Source organism: Acomys russatus, chromosome 1, assembly GCF_903995435.1.
Source record: "Acomys russatus chromosome 1, mAcoRus1.1, whole genome shotgun sequence".
In the NCBI taxonomy this organism is placed as follows: Eukaryota; Metazoa; Chordata; class Mammalia; order Rodentia; family Muridae; genus Acomys; species Acomys russatus.
This window is the reverse complement of record NC_067137.1, coordinates 76,541,769-76,551,609: the sequence shown is the minus strand read 5'-3', so window position 1 is coordinate 76,551,609 and position 9,841 is coordinate 76,541,769.

Genomic DNA, 9,841 nt, shown 5'->3' with positions numbered 1-9,841 from the left:
CTATAAAGCATAATGTTGTATATTCTGAAAGATGAGAAAACTGAAAAGAGACGAACTGACAAAATAATGAATGCTCATCATAATTAATCTGGTATATGATTGCATGCATGTTTTATACACTACATACACACTGTGCACATACGTAAATACAGTCATTTGTGTATCTATATGAACACATGGTCAGCGTCTTACAGAAAATTATAGTTGCAGATTTGTTTCAATTTTCTTATGATTTTAAGATACAATTTTCAGTAATTTTCAGAGGTTGAATTAATCTTCTGGCAAGGGTTTAAATCTCTATATTGCATCATCATTCTCAAGGAATAAAATTGGGAAACATTTCTTTTCAACAAATTGAATCACATCCACGCTATTTTGAGGATGCCTGTAACATCAGCATGGGAGATGTTCACATAAAGTGAATCTTTCCCATGACCTCAGTGTCAGTTGCTGTGTACAGAAGTCTGTATATGGATAGCACTAATTGGTATCCCATGTGACATCTCGCCATTTGAATATAGAGTTATATTAGAAATTTGGCAAAGACCATATGGTATTCAAACTTTGTCATTGTCACTCATCCTTAGCACTGAACCTAGGCTAAAGAGAAGAACTGGAAACATCATGGTACTAACATGAAACGCCTGATAACAAAATTCACAAAAGAAGCTTTTTTTTTTTTTTTTTTTTTTTTTTGTGGCACACTCACACTGACAACCTGGCATGACTAACAGGCTTAGGTGTAAGGGCATTTATTTCATTAAAGATATCACATGACTTAGTTGTAAGGAAAACCTATTTCTGTGATTTCTCTTTCAAAACAAAAAAACAACACAAATAAACAACCAAACTAATTTTTAAGTACTATATCTATTCCCATTATATTATTCTATTCCTAAAAGAAACTTCTGGAACTCAACGTTGAAATTGAGAGGTAAGAAATTTTATCAAGAGAGTATTTCAGAGAGTATAAGACAGTGCTGCTTTGCATAGTGAATAGCCTGCAGAGAATGCCACATCTGTTCTCAAGTGACGTCACAACATTGCCACTGTTCCACTGCTCCTGTAAATACATTTTCTTTCATAACTTTAAGATAAAGAAAATACTGGGTTTTTCTTTTTTTTTTTTCTACTCATCAAAAAGCAGTGGCCCATGTGAAATGCCATACGCTCTTAAAAACCCACCACTGTTCAGTACCAAGTTAAAGTATATATATATATAATATATATATATATATATATATAATTACTTTTAATAATATTATTTGGTTAGTCAGATTTATTTTCTAAAATTTTAAAAGTTGCATTCGTCTTTACTCTTGAGAGAAGGTCATGATCCAGGATAGATTTCTGGCATGACCCAGGTCTTGCCAGTCAGTCAGTCAGTCATGCTGGGATTTACTCTTCTCTTCTGCTCCTGTTTCCCCTTCCATCCCAAAGTCATTCCTCGAAGCATTCATTCATTCAACAGAAAGAAGTACATAGTGTCCTAGTATGAGCTAGACCTGCTGCTACGCTCTGGAAACACAGTGTGGAGGGAACGTACGACAATGTCCGATTTTAAGCTAATACTGTCAATTTCTGTATGTTTTTTCTTTTTCCATGTTTATGGACATTAATAAATCTTTAATAAAACATATATGTGTATATTTTTCATAGCACTATCACCTAAATATACTCAACTCACCTAGTATCTCCAAAGGCTGATCCACTTCTGTGTGCATCAAAGGAATAAGAAGACCACACTGGAAATAAAGTATTCTATTCCTCAAGCCATTACTAGCTCATTAGCCCAAAAACCCTTTACCGTGTTAAAACTGATTGTACCAAAATAGAGTAATCACAAGTGAGGAAATACTGCACCTCAGGAGAGAGAATGCTCTGAGGTTCTAGGAAGGTCAGGTTTTCAAAAATCGCTCATTTCTTTCCAATCAGATAGTTTGCAAAATGATAAGCACAAGTTATAAAGTAAACGCATTAAAAATCCTTGAAGCTATAACATAACCAAATTATCTTTTTGTGAGGTTATCTCAGATCTGAAACTTAAATTTAATTTAAAAAAAAGAAATAGCCTTACTATGAGCTTAATGAAGTCTGTGATGCTGTGCACTCAATTGAGAAAGAAGCAATATTTAGAGTCTGTGATTAGATATGTCAATTTCTAAAGGTGACATTACTATCCTGATACTCTTTACTCTTAAGTAAAGTAAAACTTACTTCATTAGGCTCCACAAAGCAAACCTTCCAGAACCTTCCAGAACTGACATACAAGCACAAAGAAAGAGTGATTTAGAAATGAAGTCCTCGCATTCAAAGGACCATCTCAATTCTGATACATTTATATTGTCTTCATTTTATAAAAGATCACAGAATTGCTATAGATTTATGCATTTTGTGAGCATTCGCTTTAATGATCACATAGACCACTTCTCGTTGTCAAACAATTACTAAATTGTGGTAGAATAATGTAATAATTTATTGACGAACATCTTTAACATGATAGAAGCATGCATAATTTACCTCTTCACTCATCAAGAACATGCCAGCTGCTATGATGAAACAAGCTTTCATTCTTTTATAGATTCGTATTTATTTGTGTATGTATGTATAAAAGCCATTGAGCCCAGGTGGAGGACAGAGGGAACTTCAGAACCTGTTCTCTGTACAATATGGGTTTTAGGCATTGAACTCAGGTGGACAAGCTTGGTGACAGGTGATTTCACCCACTGAGCCATCTGGCCAACCATAGCAAGGTTCTAAGAATTCGGTGTTCTAAGGATGCAACAGTAGAATTATTTTTAAAAAACTACTTTTTTGATGATAGTTTACTAGAAGAAGTAGAAATTCTGCCACTACTACCACCAACAGAATTGTATTATTTGTTAAACCATGACAAGTGCATTGGGAATGGACGGGGGAGTTAACAAAACTAGAATGGGTAGTATATTGGAATTAGAGGAGATTGTAGGATCACTTGCCAGTGGCAGGTTTGAGAATACTTTAGGGAATAGATAACAAGCTATGTGCTTTTTTTTAAGAGAGATAAAAATAAGCATTTATTCTTTGCTAAAACCTGATGGGTATTACTTAAATCTTCATGTTCTCTCTCTCTCTCTCTCTCTCTCTCTCTCTCTCTCTCTCTCTCTCTCTCTCTCTCTCTCTCTCTCTGTCTCTTCTTCTTCTTCTTCTTCTTCTTCTTCTTCTTCTTCTTCTTCTTCTTCTTCTTCTTCTTCTTCCTCTTCTTCTTCTTCTAATGGTTGGAATGTCACAAGCAAAAGTTAAAACAAAGCATTAAATGTATTAAAATTCAAATCACTTTTAAATGCTAAAAGATATCTAAGGCTAATTTTCATTTTAAAATTCAAATGTATAATTCTTCATTGTTAAAGCCATTTGTAGGTTGTATTTGCCACTGACACATCTAAATTTTGTAGCACACCATGGACTTTTAAGGAAATTTTATTCCATTTATTTATTTGTGTGTATGCAAATGTGCAAGCCACAGCACACGCCGAGAACAACTAGTGGAAGTCCCCTTTTACCCTGTGGCTGCAGGGATCCAGCACAGGTCTTTGACATTGGCACCAGGAGCTATTGCCTGCACAGACACTGCACTACCACTTATTAAAAGATAGATAAAAATGAATATTTTTAGCAAGCTTTTTCTCCAAAAATAAGTAAATTGGTAAGAGGAAAAAACTGAAAGTATGATGAATTATGAATAGTTAACTATTACATTTACTGTTTAAATTATTTCTTGCATTTGAAGTGTTTGGAATGTGAACATTGTGTATTGGTTTACTGTGAATTTCTTCTCTTAACTACACAACATTTACTTTTCTGTTGCATTTAAATACCGTGTCCCTATTGTAACCTACGCTTTTCAATTTGCCAACCTGCTGTTTCTCTCTAAAGCGAATAAAGGGGGGGGGGGACTCTGAGAAAGTTCATAATTTTAGCTCAATTCTATATATGCACCATCTTCCTTTATTTTTAGTCTTTTCAGTCTGCATTCCTAAATAAGACATTCAAGAGGCTGAAAAGATGGCTCAGCAGTTAAGTGCTCTTACTGCTCTTGCAGAGGACCAGAAGTCATTTTCAGGCGTCTGCATCACACAATCTGCAACTGCTCCAAGGGACTTGATATCCTCTTCTGGCCTCCCCAGATTCCTGTACATTTGTGGCAAATACACACAGCTCACACACACACACACACACACACACACACACACACACACACACACAGACCCCACAACACACACTGGGATGCACGTCTATGCACAAACACTGAAGCTTCCACGAACCTGGACTGAGGACAGAAGAACAGTAGGTCAAACACACATCTCTGCTTTAATGTGTAGGATCAAATCTCTATGATGAAGCACATCGCTTAATAAGCCAAGGAGAACCAGACTAGATGTCAAAAAGCAATCTTCATAAACTAGTGGTCACAGAGCAGATACTGTTGTAGGGCAAATAAGGGCATTTTAAGTTTCTACTTGAACAAGAACAAACAAGTTTTTCAAGTCTATAGCAAGAAATCTACACATGAAGCAGAAACAAAGTAATGCCATTTTAAGCTGCAAAGCTGACTCAGGATCTATATGTGTTCCATTTATGACAGTATGATGGACTGATACCATACCTCTAAGGAAAACAATAACTTCCAAGTCATTCTACACCTCTATTTAAGCCCAGATCTACATGTAAACCACCCTTACGATTACAGGGGCTACTCTACTCTTCCTAACTCATTAAGAATTTAACAGCAGGAAGTCAGGACATCTGAACATATATGTTGACTTCATTTGAGTTTTCAATATTGGGATTTAGAGGCTGAGTCCCATCTTCCATGACACTTACTGATGCTTTTAAAAGTGCAGCTTATACAAGAAGCTCCCTTCTGTGATTAGCACATCAGCAAAATTGATGCAAGACACAATGGTTGGCTTCAGTGATCCTTAAGTCAAGCTTATTTAATAAAAGGACTTATTTAGTATCAATGTTTGCCTTTGATAAGCAAAAACTCAGTGCAACACAGAAACTCATGTTCTGATTATGTCTTCAGTTTTGGGGGACAAGGAGTTGAGTATTTGTTACTCTGTTTAAACTTCTGATACTCCCAAATTCTATGATAGGTTTTGGCAATGAGCTTTTAAATTCTCTTTATGAAAGTGTACTCCGCTAGCTGTCCATTTCTATGACTATTTTCTCATGACACTACTGGATTCCAATTAGTAACCAAATGTTCTATATGTTTAAGGTGTAAACTACAATGCCTCCACATACAGTCATATATGAATACCATTATTAAATTAATCAAGTTATCTATTGGGTTACATAGTTAACATCTTTGTGTAGTGGACTTTAACATCCAGGGTTTTTTGTTTTTGTCTTTGTTTTTCTGTTTGTTTTTTGTTTTTGTTTTTGTTTGGAGTTTTATATATAATTTTAAAGACTACAGCTGGTGTTAGGAATTCATGATTAGCACCATCCGCAAGGGGAGAAAACTTGACAACTCTTTATGGCAGAAACTTTCTGACAACATTTTCATTTCTATAAATGCATTATAAATCCTTTCTCTATTCTGTGAAGTTTTAGGAATGCTAATCCCATTAAATTTTAGAAAAATAAAATACAGCACAAAATGAAGCATGTGTGTGATTTCTCTCATGGCTGGAAAGAACCAACTTTGCATTTTAAGAAACAAAACCTTTGGCAGTTTCTTCTGAAATATCCATTATTTAACAGTGGATGTCAGACAAGTTTATTATAAATTTCAAAAAAAGTCTATATAATACTAATGGCTAGTCATGTAATTCGTTGGGCACAAATTCTTCCTTTATAATCATTACTGTGAAACTCTGAAAGCAAATGTACTGCCATCACTGGCAATTACAAGTGCCAAGTTATTAAGTGCATTAAGGATTTTAGACTACTGGAGTCCCACTTAGTGCATGAGGGTAGCAATTTACTAAATGGACTCAAGTGGCCTGAAAGATCTAATGCACCCTGCAAAGGTGTGCACTCAATCATTTTATTACCATTTGGATCATCTGTATATTCAAGAAAAAGAAAATAATGAGAGTGAAAAATTGTCATCAAGAAAAGAGAAAAGCATGTCACAGCATAAGCAATCTAGGAATTATAATTTCTTGAGCAGTCAGAGATTTTTAAATTGTTTTTAAAATTAGAATATTAAGTTTATTAGACATAATGTTAAAATTGTAGTTGGCAAATTTAGTTGTCTTTGAATACTTAAGAAATATTCTGAAATCTCCCTGAAAATAAACACTATGATGTTAAAAAGTTTTTAAAGTAGAAAGAGTAGAAAACACAAATATACAAAATATTGAATCTTCCTCATTTGTTAACATCCTATTAACAATCACAAAATATATTGGACATTATGGACTAAATTTTAATTTTATAAGGAAGTACAGAACACAAGAGTACAAATACAGTATATATAATGAGAAAAGAATTTTGATTACTAAGTTTTTAAGTTAGTACTTCAAAATAGACAATAATATATAATCTAGCCCAATTTTTATGAAAGTAAATTTACTCTAAAAATGTATGAATCTGAATCTTATACCTCATAGGGAAATGGGAAGTACGCTGCATCACCTGCACCTGTATCCTGAATCTCATTACAAATGCTTACAATTGGCAGCTCATGTTTTTTGTTTTGTTTTGGGTTCCACTGAGTTTAACCAGGGCCACCTACATGGTGAGAAGTGAGGAGCCTTGTGGACTCATCAGTTGATCTACAGCTGAAGACAATGATTTCTCCTCCTCCAGGATTGTCAACATCTCAATAGAAAAGAGCTCACTAGAAAGAAGCAGAGCCTCTTCATCCATCCTCAATCTACGACTGACTGCTCACAAATTGAATGTTGTGTGGGCTAAGTGTAGGTAGTCACAGCTGATGAGTTCAGGACTGCAATGGCTGAGTCATGCTCATAGAGTGGTGTTTCCCAGCCTTTGTCCACATCATCTATTCTTAGATTCTTCTCACTCTATCCACTGAATATTCCCTGAGCCGTAGAGGGAGCGGCATAAATATCCCCTTTTAGGGCTCAGAAATCAGCTGTTAACTTCTTCTTAGCCCCTTGTGAAGCCATCAGTCTCTGCATTCACTGTGGTTCATTATAAAATAAGGCTGCTTCTCTGATAAAGGCTGAGAGTAGCATTTTGTATGGCTATCAATAAAATATTTAGAAGGAAGTTCAATATCATGCCAATATCACAAAACAACAGTAGTAAGTTCTCCTTCTGGGGCTTAGATCACCCCAGCCGTGAAGTTTTACCAGACTTATAGTATTAGTCATGTAATGCCTCAAAGGGAGAGGGCCTCAAATGTAATATAATCATTTCATAATTGCATCTTTAGGTAGATATTGATTGCATAGTCAGTCCTATACCACACAGGGTTCAGAGCTTGGCTAGACTACTGATGCCCTTTCCTACCAACAGTTTGCATAGTACCATTCATCACTATGAATGGCTGCCATCAAGCAGGAAACTTCCATATTTGTTCAAACTGTACTAATTTTGAAATTTATTTGAAAATTTCCTAAATCCATAATTATAACTCTTTCTTGTCCTCAGAGTAAGTGATCCTTGACTCTTCACTTCACACAAAGACTACACCTTTTAACTCTTTGTTTCTCTACTCATTTCTTGTTTCTTTTTGTCAAATGGGCCAATTTGTGGCCCAAAGTAAACTTTTAAACCTAGTTTCTGCTTGAAGTTGAAGTTTCTAAGAGCTCGTTTTATTTTTAAATACATTTTCCTTTCATTGTAAATGTGTAGGGACTAACACATATAACTACCCTAAAGTGTAGCAGATCATACAAATAATACATGGTTTACTTACCTTATTACTGACATGCCCTCCAATCACTTGAGTAAAAATCCTCTATGCAGAACTTGCAATGTGGCATCTCAGAATGTGCCCTTACATTCATTTGAAAATGTACCATCTGATTCTGGGGCTCTCTGATCTTAACTTTTCCATTCTTTTGTGGACCTTGACATTTGTTTGTTTGTTTTATTCAAAATATTATCAGTAGATCTCTGGGAATTTAACACAGATTATTGCGGTAATTCCTTTGGATTTATATTTAGACAGAGTCTTGGTGGGAACTATTATCTATCTGGACTTAGAACCTGTGTATTAATCCTCCTTCATCACTTAAAAATTTCTTCTCCATCATACTTTACTGTAAAAGACCAGAATGTTAAATATATAAGCTTGGAGCATCTCTTAGTAAATTATTACAGTCCATTAACTCGGTGTTCCTATTTGAGCACTATTTAAAATAATGAGGTTACTAGCTCCCATTACATGGCAAGTAATTTGTCTCCATTTTTTAAACAAAACTTGCTCTTGTACTTTCACTTAAAATATCTTTCATGGCCCCTTGAAAAGACAGTGTGCTTTAACAGACATTTTTTTCTATGGTCTCTAAATTTTACAAACATTTTCGAAGTTTCCTATATTCTTCCAACTATTTACATTGTTAACATCTCTCACATTATATGCTTATGTTACAGTATTTTCCAAGATTTATTTATCAAAAAATATATACTATTTATGTGTCCCACAAATTATTACCCCCAAACATTAGTAGCCACAAAGCACAAATATTATAGTTTTATAGGTCTGGAATTTAGGAGATGCTCCCCGGGGCACATGACAGTTAGGTCTTTTGCATGATTACTGTTACTTTTCAGAAAGAATTGCTATCATTGGAAAGCCTGTCCAAGCTGCAGATTTGTGAAAGTATCATTCACACAACTGCTCCTGGGAGGACTCAGTTTCTTTATCCTTTTAGATAGAATGCACTGAAATTTCTACACATGAGTTTCTTGCTATAATGGAGTAAGTAATTGTCTTGAGTGTCATTGTTTGAGAATGAAGAAGAAAGCTGCACTTTCTGTGACATATTTTCCAAAGTCATTCCACACCATTGTTACATGACTTTGTTCTTCAGCAGCACAGTAAGAGCCCCTCCCTGTCCCCTCTAATGGGGGTGTGTGTGAATGTTAGCTTCCGTCTCTTAAAAACATATTAATAAATATATAGACAGATTTTCCGAGCCGCTTGATTCACTTAAAACTGACAGTTCCAGAGGGACAGTAGTTCATTATCATTCTGACAGGAAACATGGCAGCTGGCCGGCAGGCATGGTAGCAGAGAACATACTTGGAATGCTTTGTAACATCAAATCCTACGCCTAGTGACAAACTACATCCAACAAGGCCACACCTTCTAATCCTTCCCAAATAGTTCTATCAAATATTCAAGCATATGAGCCTATGGGGACCATTCTCAGGAAAACCATCATAATATATTATTGGTAATTGCTATAACATACCAAACATTTTCATTAAAACTATTCAATCAAGGAGAAATTTAGCACTATACATTCTAAAGAGAAACTAAATTTTGAATTTTGTAGTTTTCTTCTTCATATTTTATAGAAAAAAATTCAATACTACAAGTTTCACTTTTTAAAAAGGTAAAAAAAAAAAAAAACAAAGAAAAGAAAGCATATTTCTATACCTCTATGTGCAAAACACCTCTTACGTTTTTCTACATAAAGTAGAAAATTCAGCTTTAATCTTTGTTCATTCAAATACAACAGGATTTGCTTTCCAATCTTCCCACTGCCTGGGACTGTGAGTTACTTCTCTGGATAAAATTTATGAATGGTTTTATTTTGGGGGATATTGGCTGCTCAGGAAATGAATCAGCACTGTTACCAATGGTTTATTTAACTGATTTCTATGCATCCCTTAATAAACCTGTGTGATAAATTCTCTTACTTTG